The sequence below is a fragment of the Alligator mississippiensis genome, chromosome 10, assembly GCF_030867095.1.
Source record: "Alligator mississippiensis isolate rAllMis1 chromosome 10, rAllMis1, whole genome shotgun sequence".
In the NCBI taxonomy this organism is placed as follows: Eukaryota; Metazoa; Chordata; order Crocodylia; family Alligatoridae; genus Alligator; species Alligator mississippiensis.
This window is the reverse complement of record NC_081833.1, coordinates 15,691,581-15,712,955: the sequence shown is the minus strand read 5'-3', so window position 1 is coordinate 15,712,955 and position 21,375 is coordinate 15,691,581. Positions and strand designations below refer to the sequence as shown.

Below are 21,375 nucleotides of genomic sequence, written 5' to 3'. Positions count from 1 at the left end.
ATCTTCCCTGGCAGTCTCCTTTGACAGCAATCCAAGAAATCTGCAGGCACAAGCCAGAGCGTCGGATGGGAACAAAAACCCCCATCAGAATCCTGAGCCCAGCTTCGTACAGCCCGCAGGCAGAGACCTAGCAATTAATGACTGCTGGGAAGGGCAGTGCTTCTACGTAGGTAAAAGCTTCATGCTGCAGCCTTCAGAGTCCCACCTTCTGCACAAACCTTTGTGCATGGCCATTGAGGAAGCCCTATTAAAAGCTACCACAGCCTCCCACCCATCTTCCCCCTGAAATCCTTCTACCATAGAGATGCCATGGCCTTAAGCCAGTCCCGTTTCCTGTGGGTTACACACATGTATGGGAGGGGGAGGGCTGGGGGTTTGGGAAAACCAGTTGTAATGGAGCTGTACTGGCTCCTAAGGACTCTCCCCATTCCTCAGTGACGGACGGTTAAGTAGATCCGTGGTGAATTAGCGTGGCACAAGCATCATGACACCAAACAGTGCTGTGTATTAAACATGTAATTCCACCCGGCCCTGCCCCACAGAAAAAGTCTGCTCTCTCCCCATCTTAAGCCAATGTTACACAGATGCTCCAGGCTTGTCAAACCTAGCGTCTCCCCTTCAACATGCAGCCTCCTCCCTTGGGAATCACCATAATCAACTAAGGAAGGATTACTGAGGAGGATAATCCTGCAGATGAGATGTTAAATACAGGTCCCTTTCGAGGACTGTTTGGAAAAAAGATTGCTGCTCCTTGTGAAATCATGTAAGGAATTAGAACAAAAAAGGGTTTGCTTCCAACTGGAGGGGAGCCCACAAGGCACTTCTGATGCTGTGAAAATGATCAGTCACTGTCAGATCAACACAATTATACAATGAGGAGCCTGGGGTACAAGGCAAGGTTGTGGCAAAGCGCTGTTCCCTCCCCACCAGCCATCGTGGGCTGAACTCTCTCTCTCGTAGCATCCCCTCCCCCTCTGGCTCCCCAACTGTCCCTGGACACCCGGGGACCCAACCAGTGATCCAACGTGGGGTGTGACGGAGGACAAGGTAAAACTCAGGGAAACAGGATGGTAAGAAACTGCCCACAGGGCATTTGTCTTTGGGCCCACACCCACAAGCTATGTCCAGTGCATAGTTCAAAGGGTTGGTTGATATTTCACCATCTTCTCGGCAAAAGGAGAACCTGCAAGCTGCACAGCCTGTTCGAGAGGAAATAAAACCCCCACAACTGCATAGCATCACAAGGACTGGGGACAATGCGGTTCTGTTCCCTCCTTACCAAGCAAAACATTTGCATAACTCTAGTCCCTTTTGCCTGCTCTGTGTGTGTTCATCTAGCAAGAGAGTTAAAGATCTTCTGAACATTTTCAAGCTAAAGTTTAAAAGAGTCTGATCCCAGTCACCATTTCATCCTCCCCTCGTCCCACCCCAAAAAAGCAAAACACCACGTTCCCATGAATCAATTCCTTTAAAGGGAATTGATAATAAACGAGGACAGTGAACCTGCAGCTCTGCACTTCCTTCTCGAAGATGAAACAGAACCACAGAGGGACGGTTCTTCAGGGTGCCTGGACATCTGCTAGCTGTTGGGTTCAAGCCCAAAAAACACAGAGTGAGCAGAACCACTCCCCACCTGGATTTTCACAGTTTGGTAACTGAATCCCTTCCAGGCTGAACTAATAGGCCTTTTGTATTGAGGCTGGCCTGTTTTGACTGCTGTAGGCTAAAGATTTAAATCTTGTAAATAGAATAAAGAGGTGAAATTTAAGCATGTGCTTTCTTACTGACCCCATCTCAGCTGAGCCAAGAACAGCATTTCCTTCAACCGGTTTAAACAGATCGCTGCCAGCTCTAACAGGCCAAACCAGACTGCTAGTTTAGGCACAAGGGTTCAAGCCTGAGTGAGCTGGAGCCCCTCTGTCTCTCTCCCTAATAAACTAAAATCCAGGCAGTGGATCTTGCACATCATACTGTCTGCATATGCCAATGTCCTAACTCTGCAAAACATCTGGCAGCACCCAGGTTGCAAGGGATATCAAAGGGTGCGTAAAAGTATTTCTAGACTCAGAGGCAGCAACTCCAATGCCAATTTACACACAGATTACAGCAATTTGCTCCTAGCCGCTGGGAAGGGAGTAGCTCTTCCCCATGGTTTCTGTTGTAGAAGGAAAAAGCAGGCAATACAGACAATTCAAAACTGCTTACACAAAGAACTTGCCCACTGACACAGCACCCACTTCCCACTAAAGCCAGGTCTCCTGCCAGGTTCCCTTCTTGCTGCTGCACAACTCTTATACTGAACGCCTTTGGTTCTGCTGCCCACATAATTGAGCTTTCCACTTTCCAAACCCTTCCAGTGGGAAAAGAAGGATGCTGTGGAAGGGTTCTCCGAATGGCAGGGTTGCAAAATCAAGTGGCGGTGAAACCCTAACAGTATCTGCAGGGCATGGAGAACCCTTAGGACACAGTAGTACAGTGAAACCAAAAATCACTGCCACAGATACTAGGTGTTCTTGCAGCCTATGGCAGGGGACTGAACAAGCCCACCCAAACATCACACAGCAGGCAAACCCAGCATTCGTCTGAGACAGCCACACCCAGAAGCAGGGCTCACCATGGGCCACACCTGACACACCCACCTGCTGGGTCCCTTTGGCATGCAAAATTCATCTAGCTTTTGAAAGGTAAGGAACTGTGGATCCAGGATACCTAGATAAAGGATTTGCACTTGAGGATAAAACAGAGTTCCCTATTAGGATTTTTTAAGGGCTAATGCATGGCTTGGAGAGAGGAAAGGCTGCTGAACCTAGGGTGTGGCACCAGATTGGAGCTGTTGCACAGATCAAGTGAACCAGTCAAAACTGCCCTCACCAACCCCACCAGCTCCATGCCATGGTTCATCTTGGTGTAGAGCAATGTTTCTCAACCTGAGGGTGGTGACCCAAAAGTGGGCCACAAGAATACATAAAAGGGTCACAAACAAACTTAAAAAAATGGATCAACAAACTTTAAAAATGGATTCTCCTATAAAGGAGAAAAATGTGGGAAACCAGGGCTTTTCCCTTGCAGGCAGGCAGAGTTCCTGCCTGCGAGGGGCTGCTTGGGGCCCCCCATGCTCTCCCCCCTTGCCCTGCACATTGGGGGCCTGGGGGTGAGCGGTAGTGGGTTGGGAGTGAGAGGCACTGGGTCGGGACTGGCCGTCAATGTTTACAAATGGGTCCTCATACAGAAAAAGTTGAGAACACTGGTGTAGACGGCATATAGCAGCTCTGTGCCTACCTGGACCAGTGGCCCACAAGAGACAAAGAAGTCCAAGAGACTCTTTGCCCTCTGGTGGGCATGTAGTTTCAATGTGCTATGCTGGTATCTCAGAGATACAAGAATAAGCGCAACACCTCCTCAGCTTAAAAGGCTAAAGCTGAAATCTAAAATCTTGAGACAAACGCACACGTTTCCCCTCGAATAATACTCCTAGGTACAGGATCGGCAAGAATAGCTTCGAATGTGGAGGCCAGCGAGTGCAGTACCAGCAGCAGCAGGAGCAGCCGGCCTGCCCAACCATTGCTGGATCACACAAATCAGTGACTGGGCTCTGCTGCCATGAACTTTCAACCAAGAAAGCTACATTCTTCGACACCAGCAATCCAGCCCCAAGCCCCTCCCCACACCATCTGCCCTTTCCAACAAACGCTGAAGGAAAACACAGCAATTTCCATAGAATTCAAGACAATGGGCAGCAGTGAATCCAAGCACCCTTTTAAAGACAGGCAGATGGAAACAGGGCTGCAGATGAAGTCAGAGATACAGTCCGATTAGGAATATGAACCAGTACAGGTGCATTTCCCAAATCATACAAAGATTAACGGTCCTTGCTCAGTATTAAGTCTTACCCAATCTGCAAGCAGGAATTGCAAGGAAAATGGCTCTGAATGCTCGGCTGTTCTAGTTTAAAGTTACATCTCTCAGCGAATCGCACATATGCATGTACCTCCTGCAGTGACAGGAAACGAACAGGTAGCCAGGTGCAGGAAAGGGGCAAACCTTATCACTATGTGAAGAGAGGTACTCTAAGAGATTTTTAGCCAACCTGGCTACATGGTGTTTAATTGTCAAGGGATGAAAAGGAAGGTCATTTTGTATCCTTGCCCTACAGTGGGTGGGTAGAAATGCCCTATCAGAGCTTTCCAGGCTGTGTACCCTATCTCAGCAATCCCATCTCCTCTATCACTTACATTGTTGAAAACTCTCACGGAGCATTCACTACATGTCTAAAAGAGTCAACAAGGGCTCAGAGGACTAGGAGAATAGGGAAGGATTTGGAGAAAGGTTCTCCTAAGGATCCTGTCTGTTTCCTTCCTAGAAGCCCCTGGGTTCAGCAACGTTTCTGGCAGTGTCAGAGTGTGGACCTACGAGCAGGAGAACATGACACCAGTGCAGGGACTGCATTACAATTCTGTACTGAGGCAGCAATGGGATCATTAGGGAACCTGGCTTCATGGTAAAAACTTGGACAAAAGACATCATTCACTACTACAACACAAATACTGGAGAATGCAGCAGCTCTTGTCATAGAAAGAAACAAAATTTTGCTATGTCACTTCTGCAATGTTTCCTTTGCCCTAAAAGTCGTTGTACTACCTCATCAGTAGCTGTACGTTTTTGCGCTCTGTATCTCCATAGCAAAATATGAATTTGATGCCTTTGCTGCTGATGTTAATTAGAACGTTCTTTCCAAACATCATGTGTACTACACACATGCAAGAGTCTGTGCCAGCCACTAGCCACGTACTCAGCTCCCACTAGCTTTCAACAGCTCAAAGGCGCTCCAACTTCCAAGTGAACGACTTTGCCTTGGAAAGTGAAAGAAAGAATTGTCTTCAACTTCTTCCTACAAGGTTCTTGTCCACAGTATCTTTCAAACCAACTGCTGTTGGAAGATATGGTCCTGGCTGCACCCAAACCCAAGCATTTGCTGTAGCTCTGGTCAGGCATTCTTCTCCTGATGCTCTGCCCCCCACCCCTCCAAATTCTCCTTAAACGGCCATTTGCAACAGCCATCAAAGTGTCAGCCAAGGTCAGGATGATAGAAACAAGAGGAGGATGCCAGAGAGCCATTCAGAAAGGAAATGTCAGATTTAGGTTTAAAAAAAAAAAAAAAGTGTGGTTGCAAGATTAACACCAAGAGGTGACAAGAAAACATCCATATCTCACCCAAAGGGGTAAAATCAAAAGAAATTGGAAGAGTGAGGTGACATTCATGTGAAAACACGTAGACTGATCCTCAAACAAGATCATGCTTCACACCCTTGTCCTCTCTTTCGCTCCATATTAAAATTTTTACTCACTTTTGAAAAGTCTTCATAATTCTACTCTTGTCCCCAGACCCACCACTGCTTCTTCTTATTCCCTGGAACTGCAGAAGCTGCTCATGTGTCCCTGACTGCTCATTTCGTCCCCCACGTTCATCTAGGACTTTAGACTTTCTTGAATGCCAATGGTTCAAGGAGGTCATTCTACATATACTTCCAAGCAATGCTCTGGCCACTATTAATACGTAACATTGCACAAAACCAGTGCAGTGGCACATAGGACACATGTATGAACTGTGGAACACCTCAGGTTCTCTCACCAGGTGGCCTGCAACATCAACAGGGATAATGAAAAGTAATGAGTGAGGTCATGTGGTACTGAAAACTTTAGTATCATTTGAAGCAAGAAAAGTCTCAGTCCCACGGTCCCTACATACCAGTACATCACAAGGTTGAGTATCCTCCCGCAGTCTCTCAAAACAAAAAATAAATATACACACCTTCATCACCAGTAAGTTTTGTATTCCTAGAAAACGTAAGGAATGCATTGCCAAAATTTTACTTTGCATTGGGGTCTGCTACCCAAAAGTTTAGCAACCTTGAATTAGATTGTGTTTGCATTTATTGTATCTTTACAATGCTTCTCAAGGCAAGATCTCACTGGCATCTTTTGTGGAGTAGTATATATGCATTCGCAGAACTGTCCTCCCTAAGCATCAATTCTAGTGAATCCACTCAGTGTCTCTTATATGAAACACTGCCAGGAGACAACACAATACTGTAGTAAACTAATACCACTTACAATGTGTTAAAATTGCTGCACCGCTGTTTATTTTATCCAGTTTTTCTCTTCTTCCTATTTATAAAGATCTGCTTGTTGCATCAGAAGTCACCCACTAAAGTACCAGCAGTAAATAGCTGTGGTGGTCAACACAAAAAAGCACTGGGCAAGGGTCTTAAAACTGTTGTTTTAAGAATACAACTCAAAAACATCCTAACTGGGATGGCCAAAGCAAAGTCCCTGAATACAAACGGGCATCTTTTCAAAGAGTCACAAGAAAGAACCAGCACTAATAAAATAATTTATAAATACATGTGTAACTCTGACCTTTTCCTATCAGCCCACAAAATTATAGGATCGTCAGAGCAAGGAACACATCTTACTCTGATGAGCAGGGAAGCTAGTTTTTTCTGATTTAAAAAAAAAAAAAAAAAAAGGCTAATTTTCAGATTTAAAAAAGTAACCTAAAATCCACATTTTTCTGTGATTAAAATGAAACACCACTACTATACAGATATATGCCTAGTGGTATTTCATTTTGATTGTGGAAAAATGTGGATTTTGGATCACTTTTTTAATTCGATAATTGGGATTTTTTTGTTTTATCAGAGAAAACCAGGATCTGTGCTGATGAGCATTGTCTAAGTTTACAGAGAGCACCTTATAAGTGATAGTAAGTCATCATCCCCGAGGTGCTGACATGCTGGCTGTACTGTTCCTCCCTCTGGTCTGTGCTCTCAGCCGTACTGCTGTAGACTCTGCATGTGCTGAGCTGGCTTATTCTAACAAGCAGCTCCGTTTTTATTTTAAAGATGATCTGGAAAATTTCCTCTGCTGGACATCTGCTTGTATTTACACTGTAGAAATTAATGTTTTAACAGGGAGATGATTGTGATGAGGGTGATTAAAAGACTGTGGGAGATCCCTTTTTCCTCAACCTAATACAGCCTAATTTGCCAGCATGCACCTGTGCACCACTAATGATTCATTTACTGAGCATTTGTGTCTGTCTAGGCATTTGCTCCATGCCGAGCACCAGGTTTCTGAACATACCACTTGCCAGTTGCTTCACAGAATCTGGAAAGCCAAGTTCTTCATTTATACCACATGAGAACCTGACCTTGAGACAGCAGAACCAGAGTCTACAGCACAGCGAGGGCTTACGCTTCGTTTTCTTTTAGCTGCCCAACTTCCTAGGTGTTTAAACTTTTCACTTCTGCATGGTCTGACTGATATCAAATGCTGCTGAGATTCAAGCATTGCCCAAAAGAGCTCCAAAAGCAACCCTGCAAGATCCCAATTGCCTCAGGGGAGCTATTTTTTTTTTTTCCGGGAAAGGCAAGCAAGACATAGGGCCAGCACTTTTTCAATTAAGGCAGGCAAGTCGATTTTGTGCCTGGACTGGTAAGTTTTCATGACCATTTTGTTTGACTGGTTTAAAGCATCTTCTCTGGATTCCAAACAATCAACCCGAAGGCTCTGGGCAACTAGTAGAATCACAATTCCCATGATCACCTGTAGGGTTTTCATTAATAACCCTAGCTATTTAAGGCACATTAAATAGTTCAGAAGCCATTTTTCTTCAGTTACCACTTGTGCAAACTCCTACTTGAACTGCCTATTCCTTTGCCCATGAAAGAAGTTTTGAAGAGCATAGCAGAATTAATCTCTGCAGTCCTTCAAGCTACTTTACCACTCTCTCTCACATGGGGAGAAGGGAAAATAAAATGCTATTTATAGAGGATAACCTGGGAAGAAACAGTAGGTACTGGAAGAGCAACCAGGAGGAGTAAAGTTGTGACAGTGCTGAATCTAATAAGAAGTGCATGTGGACCAAGTCTTTGTGCCAAAGAAAATGCTGAGAATATGCAAGATGTAAGACCACTTTTAAGCCTTAAGCTTGACTGGCAGGTTTCCTAGACACTCCAATGAGAATTCACTCACGGAGGCATTTTTAAAAACTGCAGCAGAAGTTAAAAAACTAAACGTCTATTTAAAAGACCATTAGATCACTTCCTACAGAGCCCCCCCCTTCCCATTTTAAAGGGTTCAGCCAGATGGCCTGAAACTTCAGTTCCATGAATGTAGAGAAGTACTTGATCCCAGCAGGTCAACAGCCGTACAAGGATGGATCCAAATCTGGCCTGGAGAGAGCAGCAGAGACAAAAGTTCCATCAACAACAGCCTTAAGCACCAATGCTGCATCGCAGAGGAAAAATGTTGATACAGCTTTGCCATTTCCACCTGAGCCCACTAGCATTACAGCATCCCCAGGCTCCCAAAGGGAGGCAGGAGTGACCTTAGTAAGAAAGTCTTTGGGCTAAAACTTCACTCCTGGCACTGTGCCCTCTTAGACACCTGCAGCCACTATTCAACTGCCTTCAAATTGTAGACCACTGGCTGAAGAGCATTCAGCCTCATACAAACCGCACCAACGTGGGTGAGATGCTTCTTAAGACCAGTATACCACCATGCACATTCATTGGCTATCTTGTCTGACACATGCCCACAGAAACCAAAGCACAGGGAGCTGGCTATACTAGGGAGGACACCAGTTTTGTTGAACCCTTGGGTAACTGATTTGACTTGACTGACTGGATTCCACTGGTATCCTCCCTCCCTGGTGTAGCCAGTTAAATAGTGCTCCATGTCTTTCAACTTCTGTTGGGCATGTGTCAGGGGCAACAAGACAGCCAGTTCACTAGGTCCTGGCAGAGGCATTAAGTTGAGAGAATCCTTTTTTAAATAAATGGCACAAACCAAGGTCAGCCATTTTTAATCATTGGGATAGCAACAACATATAGGCCATATCCTTTGGGTGGGGGGGGGAAAAGGGTATGTCAATCCTATAACTGCTGCAAAAGATGATGAACATCTCCATTTCTGACTGCTGCGATGCTAAAACTGCTTCCCTACTAATATACTACTCCTGTAGACTTAAGGCAACAAGTATGAGCATAAACCAGAATCCCAGAGTACTTATTTCACACAGTTCTTTCAAACACACTCCTTGCATACTAAGGCTTTCCCAATGGGGTCAATGAGAGCTGTTCCAAGGCACATAATACATGGCCCCTCCTCATCTTACACAAGGGAGAAATCCAACGTGGGCACTTTAAAATGATGGTCATTTTAATTTTTCATCAACCTAATTGAATACATCCCAGCTGCGCGTCGGAAAAACTGGCTCAAGCTGCAACACTCTTAATACGCACGTTTGTTTACAAATGGACAAGGTGTTTTGGCACAGCTCCTGCATCTTTGGAAGAAGTTGGTTTTGACATGTTGCAAAAGGACTTGAACTTCAAATGGGAAGCAATTAAATGAACACATCTGTGAACACGAAACAAACACCAGTCTACATTTGTTTTCATTTCCTGATCTTCAGCTGCCGGTCTACCGTTAGCATTTTTATTTTCTGTGTCACTGCAAACTCCCTAATGATTGTACTGTGCCTAGCAAATAGGCTTCCTTCCTCCCCCCTATATTCCTGGTGTTTCTAAAAGGAAGAATTCAATATGGCTCTAATTTCTTTAGCTTGTTCTCTGTGCACCACCACCATGGACAGCCACAGAAATCTGCACGGTGCTAGGAAAAGGTTTACTGGTTGCTTCTGCTCCTGATGTCACAGAGCCAACAACGGACCATGGACAACATTTGATGGTTGCCTTCCCCAACCCTCACCTCCCAAAAAAGCTCCGGTGTTGTTTTAAAAACACATAGTAACAAAATGGTGGAACTGCTGAGGAAGAATGTCTTGCATTGGAAAGCTTGTCTAACTTTATCCCAGCTCCATAGCTGGTCCAATAAAAAGGTATCACCCTAAGAAATCCTTGCCTGTGTGACAATCAAGACAGCTTTATAATTTGGAAGAACATAAGTCTTTCCATTGGATTTGCATGTTTTAGTCTCAGAGGTGCTCCTGACCATCTCGTACCAGTAGGGCTTTTATACATATCAGATACAAAAATATATCTTATTCCCATTTTTTAACAGAAAACTTGAATAATAAAAGAAAGACATGAGCCCAAACCAAAAACACACCCAAACTTTGGGGAGAAGGAAATCTCAATCTGGATGTTAATGTTACATTTGGAACCATTTGCTGCTAAGAAACAAAACTTAATTCGAAACCCTGGTAATTCAGTGCTAGGATATTTAGAGAGACTCAGATTTCTGGGTCTAAATCCACACAAAGTAGGCTTCCTTCTAGCTCTGCAATCACAAGACAATGCCAAAGGGGGTTGGCATTCTCCTGATGCTTTCTATCTCATGAAAGATAAGCACTTTACATGGGCAAACACCCCAGGCCATCAGGTGATCTTGCCAGCACTCAGCCACAGGAGGCAGAAATAGCTTGCAAGAATTCAGCATTACAGAAATTCAAACCTGAATCCTTAGGCAGCCTTCATGGATCAGCTCTAAGCCAAAGGAAATGATGCTGGTTCTCCTCCTTTTTAAAATTAATTTTCCTAGAGAGTGGATAAATTTGTCTTCCCATTAAAAAATGGAAAATTATAGAAGAACTCAGTGATAGGATCCACCTAAAAATAATGTGAATGAAAGACGAAATATATTAGAAGAAAAGCTCCACAAAACCCAAACCCCTTCAAGACGCAGGGTTTGGTCCCCCTGCTGTGCTTACACATTCTGACTCCGCATTGGAGAGGCTGAATCTGAAGAATCCAGCATAAAAGACCTGGCAAACACTGTGCCTGATAAGAAACAGTTCAGAAAAAAAATAAATCATTATAATTACATTGAGATAATTAGAATATTCACAAAAGTTCCCCTTGGATACAAGTCAGCATGTGGGAGTGAGGGATTAAGATCAAGTATTCACAGTGTTTCCCAGTCAGATGCTGCAATATCAAAGCCTGCATACTAAGGTGTACCGGTGTTTCTTGGAGGGACAACACAATAGCTGACACTGCAAGCCACATAATTTGTACACGTGCATGCATCTCTCTTGCCTTTCCACAGGGTATGCAGTTTTTTGTTTTTGTTTTGTTGGGGGGGGGGTCCCCCCTATTTGTGATCTAGTTCAGTGCTCATAAAAGTGAAGCATTAACAGCCACATCCAGGCAAACTGTTCCAACTCTGCTCTGACAATGTCTCAAGCTCGAATTAAATGTGAAATTCTCTTTGGCACTGTTCACCCAAATACAGCAAGCCGGAAACACCGGTTCTACCAGGGTCCGCAGTCACCAAAAAGAGGGGCAGAGAGGTCCTCTTTTAAGTTACAGAAACAGAGAAAAGGTCAGTCTTGGAGTACATTAAGCACGAGGCCTCTGGAGTCATGAGACTACAGGCCTGAATGTCAGGCAGTCGGTCCGCATTGGAAAATGATAGGACATAACAGAACTAATGCATGAGCTGCCATCCCAGACCCCAGACAGGAATGGTGCCCCATAGGTAAGGGAGCACGAGTATGCTGCCTTTGCTTCACAGCTCAGGAAAACAAGCCACAAGAAGTAGTGATGTGCTGAGAGCTGCACTGGAGAGTTCAAGGATCGTCAACGTTCTCCCAGGCAGAAAAGAAATGTCTACCTGAGAGGACAGCTTTGATGATCTTTGAACTCTCCTCTGCCTGACAAAGGGTGTTTGGACCCGAAAGCTTGGAAAGAAAGAATTTTTTTTTTGCTGCTATTTTGTTGGTCTAATAAAAGACGTCACCTTTAGCCCCAGAGTTTTGTCTGCCTCTTCTCTTTAGACCAACATGGCTACAAGCTATATCCCTGAAAGTTGCACTGTGATGCCGCGACAGAGACCGACATAAAAATCTCGTTTCCCTGAGCCCCAGTCCTGCACCTCCAGTACCCACCAATTCTTCTCGTGGAAGGAACTCGCGCTTTCATGCAGAGTTTGGGCCTGCAATCCCTCTCTTTTGTAACCCTGACGAAAGGAGGAAAGAATGGAAATGATGGTGAAGAAATGGAGAGTTGACCAAGGGGGGAGCCCCTCAGTGCTATGTGGTGTATGCGGGATGGGAAGCCTGACGGAGAACAGAAGAGTAGCTGTTAAAAGGGCACTGAGCAGCGTGGGCAGAGAGAAGCTGTGCCACCCCCCAACTAGGCGCAGCCTGGGGTCTTCCTACGTCCCTTTGCTCCTGAATGTGTCCTGCCACCCCACTGCAAGCAGTCTCTGTTGACACATCAAGATTCAACCACAGAAGATGCACTTTATTTAACGTAATCGTCTTCCCCTTCAGGTACTTGCTAAGGGTGTCTGTTGGCCTCCTTTCTTGAAGTGCTGTGACAGTGCAGCAGTTTGGGGAGTTCAGAGGTTCTCCCACGTGGCTCCGAGACGCAGACGAGGCTGGAATTCGCTCCAGGGCCTCTGCGCCTTGCATCAGCAGCATAGGGCATAAAAAGAAAGGACTTCTGAGATGAAGGCCAATAACTCCAGAGAAGCAGTATTTTTGCCCGGTCTTCCCCAGAACATGCAATGCAAGTGCCACCACAGGAAAATTCAGGTGGACTCCAGGGGCTGCTTCCCTCTTGAAATGACTTCTTCAATTCTGAAGAAACTCATTAGCACTGAGATGGATATTCCCATTTAATTTCCTGAAGTAGGGAGGGCAGGTTCATGCCCATACTTCCATACTCCAGAAGACCTGGGGAATGCTGTGGCGCCTTCCCAAAAGGAACATTTTTTAAACTGCATTTGCTGTCAAATGAGCCACTGGATTGCAGGGAAGTTAAGCAGACTTTACTGCAAACAAGGAATGGCACATCCACACATGGCATTGCTTTCCTTGAAGGTATTTACAGTTTACTTTTTAGTGCTCCTTTAAGTTCAAAGGGCCTACTAAAGCCTATTAAGCCATTGACATCAAACTGGTTACTTAATTATCCTGTTGCAACCTTTAAATTAGCGATTTATAACCCTTTCCCCATAGGTGCCAGTGTTTGTGAGCAATTCAGCAGGGCCTTTGGTAGGGTGGGTTAAAGAAAGGAAAACACAGACTTGTACTTAAGTCAATTAACTTTTTAGAGGGATTCCCTATGGAAGGAAAAAACAAGAGGGAGCTGACCCCACCATTAGGAGAAGGCAGGGTTAAGGAAGCCATATAGCATAGACCCCTACCCCACTGGGGCAAGCAAGGCATCTTGCTGCAGTTCTACAAACAGAACATGCAGCTATGATCAGACTGGTGCCAAAGGCAGTCTGTAGTCAAACCAGCTGTAAACAGGTACCTGGTCATTCAGACTGGGAAGTCAAAGACACCCAGATATGATGCTAGGACATCACTCCCTTGTGTGTCACTGCCTACAGAAACTGCCATGCCTTAATCACACCAGTCTGCGGGATGCCAGGGTAGGGCAACTTCTGACCTTGATCTGTCCCTATTACAAATATCTGTAGCTACGAAGCACAATGTGGTGGCAAGCAGGAAGGCCAGAGCTCATCTGTTAATTACACCTGCTGAACAACAGGATGTGGATATTAGGTCCAGGTAGGGCCAGACACTAGCTTTGCTTTCTGCAGTCACAGAGCCATGTCTCCACGTGGTACTGCACTGTGTGTAGAGCTGCTGTTCTCAACCTTGTTAGACTCTAGGCACCTTCAGAAAATGCAGGCTTTGAGTTTTCACAGGTTTTCTGACTATGGAAAAAGCAACAGAGCAATTCTTCTGTTGCAAGGAGCACAGAAAGACCACAACCTTCTGAAAGGTCAGCTGATTTTTGGCACTCGGGATCCCATTTGAAATCTCTGGGTTTGTCTTGCAAATCCTACGTGGGTGTCTGTATACCAACCAGTGCTAATATTGCACAGAGACCTCTACACACTTAAAAGGATCCCATGGCATCCTAACAAGGACCTCTGTTTGGGAACCACTTCCATGGAGACTTCCTCATTTGTTTGATAGGGTATGTTGAAATGCATCAAAACGGGACCAGAATCTGCACATGCCAGTAAGGCACAAAACCCAGGGCAGCTTGGAAAATCTCACCAACACCCCAGGGGACTGATCACACTGAAAAATTAACCACTTAATTAGCTGCCAAATTGGAACCAAACTTTTCTGAAAGCCCTAAGCCAACTGAGGGTGTTGATTTTTTTTTTTTTTTTTGACAGTCCACCATGTAGTAGCTGGAAGGGAATATATTGACCTGATCCGACCAGGACTCAGTTTCTCATTTTTCTTCTATGGTGCACTGAAGTGCGCTAAGCCCACTGAACTGAAAGGTTAAACTACTTGGCCAGAGTGAGGTCACAACATGGGGCAATGACACAGGGACGTCTACAACCCAGGATGTTGTTCTAATGGCACCTCACTATAAGAGGATATTATTCTACTTACGGTTTGGTTACTTCCTTCAGGTCTTTTGGTTTAGGATTCAGAACTCTTCCAGACAGAACGATGGTGCTAACCAGAGTACCTCAGCCCCTACTATCACCATTTAGTCAAGCCTCAATTTCCTTTAGCTGTCAGTTCTTACTGTGCTAAACAACTGCCCTGTTCTGCTCAATACTGGGAGTTTCTCTTACCAAATGAAGAGAGGGCCCCCAAATCACTTCTGCATTTAAACATCTATCTGTCCACCTAGGAGATGATTTTGGTCCTAATCCCACCAGCTATCCCCTGCCAATGAGCTCCAAGATGCATATGGCACTACACAAACCTTGAGGACTCACCCATGTTTGTTAGCTAAGCTGTTCCACCCTGACGTCAGATGCTATAAATAAAATCTAAAGGAAAGATTTCTATTCTTTTTTTAATAAGTGGGTAAATCATTTAACAAACATTTCCCAACACAACAGTTCATCAACCCTAAAACTATTCCCTCTCCATTGAAATGGATGTTTCTTTCTTCCAAAACAATCCAATTTGTTTGTAAAAATCATTTCACTTCAAAAGCTTCTGATTTTGTAAATTTTTGATGGCCAAGTGGATCATTCACAAAGGTTCTGCAAAGTGCCCCAAGTTCCTGCTGTAAAATTGGTCTGTATGAAAAGGATGAAACACTTTTTGGTGCAGGATTCTATGAAAACCACTGCTTTCACATAATTTACTGCCACAAACTGAAAACCAGAGGTCCTATAAGAAAAACATGGGTAAACTCAGGGAAAGTTTAAATTACCCAAGGATTAAAAAGAAAAAGACCCACACGTACAAAACATTCTCTGCATTCCCTGCCCTTTCTTGGGAGTAGTTACACCCAAATCAGCTCTCAGTCCACAAGCTGCTCTGTTGTGCTAATCTCTCTGGAATCACAGAAAAGCAATAAAGTTCAAATGCAAGTCCCAGCCAGGCATCAAAACAGCCAATCACAACCCAGGTATTAGGAGCAGAAATAAAGTTGATTTCCTTTTCTAAATCAATGTGAAAGAGAGAAGGGATGGATGAACATACTGGCTAAACAAGAAAGATCTTCCCCTGCCCCACCAACACCTCCCATTTCCAAAAGCATGCAGTAGCCACGACTGTTTCTAGAACAGGTGTGTCCCCTTAAATACATCACTTGTCACACTTGTGGCCCATGGATACAGTTCTAGGGATTATATTCAAACCATTGCATACCAGCTGTAGTTCACCCCACAGTGGTATCCTGTAACTTCTTGCAAAGGGGGAGTTGCTTTCAATAGCAGACAGAGCCCCTTGCCATCTGACCTTGCAAATATGACTCTGCAGTCTTGCAATAGAAACTTAGGAACATTTGTGCTCCTGGTGTATACACAAGGTCAGAAGCAAATGCCATGTTCACCACACAGTAATGACAGCACACTCCCCAGTTAAATGTGTAAATGGCTTTAGGGTTCTGGGTTGTAGCTGTGTTGGTCTAAGGCCATAGGCAGGCAAGGTGAATACATGACACCAGCAGTCTCCCTATACCTGATGAAGAGTGTTTCTGCCCAAAAGCTTGCAAAGAACTTCTTAGTTGGTCTAATAAAAGATATCACATCTACCCAAAGAACCTTGCCTGCCTAAGCGGCTTTAAATATTTGTTTTCATTATTCCTTAACTTCAACTGATTATACCAAACAAATGTGCTGAAGATCTCCTGGAATGAGGGCACGTGACTCAGCAAGGCCCATTCAACCAGTGCCCAGTAAGAAATGCTGGTCGAGCCATAATCACGGCTCTACCAGAACACTGTAGATACAGGGTTTAGCGCACGAAAGCAAGCAATGTGCAACACGTTCTGAAGGCCAGAAGGGACCTTAGGGCCAGGTAGTCTAGTCCCCTGCCTACCACATGCTATTGATTTCCACCAAGCAGGTCCTGCGTTCAGCCACAGCTTCTGGCCAAGCTGCAGCATTGTTTAGAGAAAAAGATCAGCTAGGTGTAAGGACTCCCAGATATCAGGAAAATGCCACATTCCCAGGTAAGCTATTTCAATGGTTAATTCATTCTGGTGCAGGGGTCTGAACACACATCAGCACCTCTGCTCATCCCTTCTGTTGTGAAGGCAGAGACAGCTCCAGGCATCATGACTAGCCTGCAGGCAAGAAGGAAGTGGCAGCCTGACTGTTTTCCTTAGGGGGGTGGCGTGGGCAGAGACTTTTCAGCAATCTTCTCATAAACAGCTTTTTCAGGACTGGGCGACGCACCAAGTGAGATGAACCAGCTCCTCTATCGGGTTTCAGGAAAACCTCCCTCTCTTCCATTCTAACCTTGGCCATTCATTTAGCCCACAGGATCACACAAACCAGGCATCTCCACGCAGGCCAAGCCTACAGTTCAGGCTCCAACAAAAGAAAAGAGTGCCTCCTTCCTCCTACTGCTATTTCCCACCTTTTCAAGGCATCCAAATTCATACCCATAAAAATTAGCACTCACTGTTGGAGGCATTTATTCTTTCACCAACTCGCTATTATATTGGGTCTTTTATTACTAGGAAAGTATCGATGGTATAAATGCCATCCTTTTGTTTTCTGAGAACAGGAGTTCAACACTTAAATCTTTTCCATTATGAAGATTAAACTTTTTTATGTTTCCACTATTCACTGCTAGTACAGTGACCTCTGTGTCAGTGATTTCCCAGCAGTCTGCGGCCAGATGGGTTAAGAGACATTGGTGTTTATGACAAACAGGACGTGCATTTAGGGAGTTTGTCCATACAGCTACTCCTCGCTTAACATCATAGCTACGTTTTTGAAAGATGCGACTTTAAGTGAAACAATGTTAAGCGAATCCAATTACGTCACAAGAGTTACCTACTAGCAGGCGGCAGCCAAACGACGTTAACTTATAACCGAACATTGCGCAACTCTAAACGAGTATGTTCTCTAATAGATCAGCGACATAATAAAGAAACAATGTTAACCGAGATGACATTAAGTGAGGAGTACCTGTACTTAACTACATTTTATATCTAACCGAGTAGTATTAAGATACCAATAAAGTTATCAACTGCTAGAAACAAAAATGTTTCAGACATGGAGGAACCCATATCTCCTTATGAAGAGTGTCCTACATATTACTCTGGCAGAGGAGATAGCTCTGGCCACAAGTAGGGTATCTTCTGTATTCCACACAGGCCTGGTGGGGCTTAAATTTCTCAGTGTAAAAGGGCAGGGGTTTATTTTTAAACAAAGTAATTAATTTCAACTCGATGCATTAGATGCTGTGGTTACTAGGCACAGTGAGAGAACGAAGATATGCAAGAGTGTGTGTACAAAGCTCAATCCAAGTGTAAACTTCCACAATTGCCAATGCAAAAGATGCTCTCCACCAAAGTATAGTTATTTCAAAATGTGTCTGTATTCAGGCAAAAAACTCCTAGACAGTATCCCTTTCAAATGACTAAATGCACTGATGAAGTTTTTTTTTAGTACCATAGCAAATCCCCACTGTCAATAAGAAGAAAATGATTGCTCTGCTGCTGCATAATGAAGAAGGAGAAAGCTATAATTTCTGACTGAGACCACAGCCATGAATTACAGTGTTTTTTAAAAAAAATAAAACGTATCAAGAAATTCATTCACATTTTACAGCATTTCAACCATTGGACTATGCACCAATTTTACTCATGTTGTGTTTATATTTTTGTTATTTTCTCAAAGAAAGTGCAATTCTTATTAGTTGATAACCGTTAAGACATGCCAATCTGCAGCTAAAGATAGTCTTTATGCTAAATTTAGGACTGCTTTTTGCTAGCCAATAGGACACACCACATGCATGCAATTATACAGCTTAACATACATTTTATTGTATTAGGTAATGGTGAATAGCATTTCTTATTAGATGCTTGATTTTTTTAAATTGTGATTTATGTCAAGCTGCTTAAAAATGTGGCAACCAGCAGTATCATATTTTTTAAATACTAGCTAAAATAATTTTATTTGTGCTGGAACAAGACTTCTTTTAAGCCATAACTAGTATTGAACTGATTGTTTCCATCCATTGAGCTTGTCCATCAAAATTTTAGTACTAGCAGGTCTAAGCCTCTCATACCTAGGTTTTTTCAATGACTGGAAGAGGAAAACATGCTTCCTGTTTTTTTCAGTTGCGAGTTGTTTCTCCACTTTGAATGAGCAGGTTATGGAACTGAACATTGCTGAAATTAAGCACATATTCTCTCTGCACCTGCATAAGAAGCTACTGCTGTCAAAAGCTGGTTTATCACTTCAACAAGCTCCTGTTTCTGGTGCTTAGGCAATGATTTTTCCCAGGCTGGCAGTCTGACTTCCTTTACAAGTTTAGCAGCAAATATATACTGCTTAAATATTATTTCTTGTTCAATTTCTGTATTATGTTTTTAGGCCTAATGCGGGTTAACTTCAATTCAATCTTCAACAGGTATGAAATTCTGAAATAAGATTATATTTAAACGAAATCAGACTTTCTTGCACAAATTATTCATTTTTATCCCACATGCCCACTGTCCACCTTCCACTTTCCCAACATCTCAGGTGCCCAATGTAAGGCTGCAACTCTCAAAATGTAAAAACACAACAACAAAACCAAAGCTCCTGTCCCACCCAGAAAATAGAAACCCTGACACTAGTTTCTCTGTGATTTCCAACTTGCTTCCCCTATACAGGTACAATAAGGAAGGGCAGTTATTATCTCCACCTACGTTCCCTTTAGCCACTTAGGTTAGGGAGAAAAGATCATGGAAAAAGAAAAAACATGAGTCCTGAGGATAAAAAGATCAAGCATGTGTCACTGCCAGGAAGAGTCTAGAAGCTCCCTTTCCCTTGATCCAAGACCACTGCACATGGAAAAGCAGATGAGACACAGTCTTAAAACTGTCTAAATGGAAACAAACACCAAGCAACTTCCCCAATGTCCCCTTCAAATGTCTACACCTGCCTCCGCCATACTGGGCAGAACATCCAGTTCTCTCATCAGGAATGAAACCACTTAGGACGAAAACCGTGTAAGAGTCTGGAGAAATATCAGGAGTAAAAATTAGTTAGTTCTGTTTGGTCAAAGAGAAAAAGTTGGTATTTGGAGGGGAGAAGAAAGAGGGATGCAGTTCCCTTGAGTCATGTCTAAACAAGGGTAAGAGGTGAGCTTCATCTAATGGAGTTTCCTCTGACCTCAGTGACTGAATCTATGTGGCCTGGATACCAGAAGTGAAGCAGAGTCGTATGCTCTTTCCTACTGCTCAGGCTGTTTCAGGCCTTAGCGGCTTACTAGCGCTACTTTTAAGGAACCTGCAGGACAATTCTATCTTTCTTTAAGCCAATATTTCACTACTCATGGGTGTTGCACTGGTGGCCCATGTGCTGTATACAGCCCTCAAGAGGTTCAACTGCAGCCCCCTGGCTGCTCCGACCCCATTGCTCCAGCTGGAGCTTCCAGGCTCCCTCTCCCTTTGGCTTCCCCTTCCTGCCCCTGCCCCTGCCCCATAGGGCATGGCAATGCAGCAGAGTGCAGCCTTCAGTGGTAGGGGAGCCTGCAGCCCTGGGGGCCTGACTGACATGCTGCAGCAGGGGAGTTTGCAGCCAGCAGAGCTAAAGGCAAGTGGGGGGCACCTGGGTGCGTGGTGCAGCAGAGATGCCCTGCATGTGGTGGAGTGGGGGGCATAGGAAACAGTAGCAGTAGGGAGGCAGTGCCTGGGGACACAGGGTGAGGGGGTGGTCAAGGGCATTTGGTCCTCAGGCCTCTGGCAGCAGCCCCCAGTCACTTTGCACTAACTGGTGGAGGAAAACTCTGACCTCACATAGAGTTTGAGTGCAACACTACACACAAACTTATTACAGAACAGCAAAATGAATAGGAAGTCTATGTGCTAATGATTTTCTTTAGCTAAACAGATGCAAACGTGAAGCCGAATGGTTCATTTTTAAATCAGGAGACATCGATCCTGCAATGAGGTCCTGCACAGCACCGCGGCTGCCACTATAACAAATGAATGGCGATTTAATCTGGTTATCTGATGGCTATTGGTACAATGACAGTCCCTCATCAGACTGCTATTGACAACATGCACTTCAGTTGGCTACAGGAATAAACCTATTGCACTTGTCAGCCAATCAAGACGCAGATTTAACCACAAAAATATATCAAACTTATAACTAGTCTGGTTCCTGACTGGCTGGAGGTTTATTTTTAAAATTATCCATGACAGAGGGTTAGCCATCCAGTAATCAGATTGCTGTAATTACAGCACTAAAAGAAACAGACAGAGCTACAGTACCCGAATTCAGCCATGAAACAGAACAAGCCCTATACAAGCCATTTGGTCATTTATGCTTTCTATGAATTTTAGCACTATTGTCAGATTTCAAAGCGACTTCTATCATGATGGACCAGGCCACAGGAGAAGTGCTCACAACGCAGCCCTGTCAGATTCCAACAAATCTGCAAATTCTGCTAAACACCTTGGCACGAGGACACAAAAAAGGAAAGGAAAGGAATCATGATGGACTGAATGCTCCTAGTAAACAGGAGGAAGTGAAGGGGACAACTGGCATAGATTCATAGATGTTAGGGTCGGAAGGGACCTCAATAGATCATCGAGTCCGACCCCCTGCATATGCAGGAAAGAGTGCTGGGTCTAGATGACCCCAGCTAGATGCCTATCTGACCTCCTCTTGAAGACCCCCAGGGTAGGGGAGAGCACCACCTCCCTTGGGAGCCCGTTCCAGACCTTGGCCACTCGAACTGTGAAGAAGTTCTTCCTAATGTCCAGTCTAAATCTGCTCTCTGCTAGCTTGTGGCCATTATTTCTTGTAACCCCTGGGGGCGCCTTGGTGAATAAATACTCACCAATTCCCTTCTGTGCCCCCGTGATGAACTTATAGGCAGCCACAAGGTCGCCTCTCAACCTTCTCTTGCGGAGGCTGAAAAGATCCAGTTTCTCTAGTCTCTCCTCGTAGGGC

The 21,375-nt window shown here is 44.3% G+C and overlaps 1 protein-coding gene across 13 annotated transcripts in view; it reads right to left on the bottom strand.

Moving 5' to 3' along the window:
* The window catches only part of HIC2 (HIC ZBTB transcriptional repressor 2), a 109,427-nt gene that overhangs the window by 26,293 nt on the left and 61,759 nt on the right, over positions 1-21,375 (bottom strand). The gene's annotated exons all lie outside the window — the stretch shown is intronic.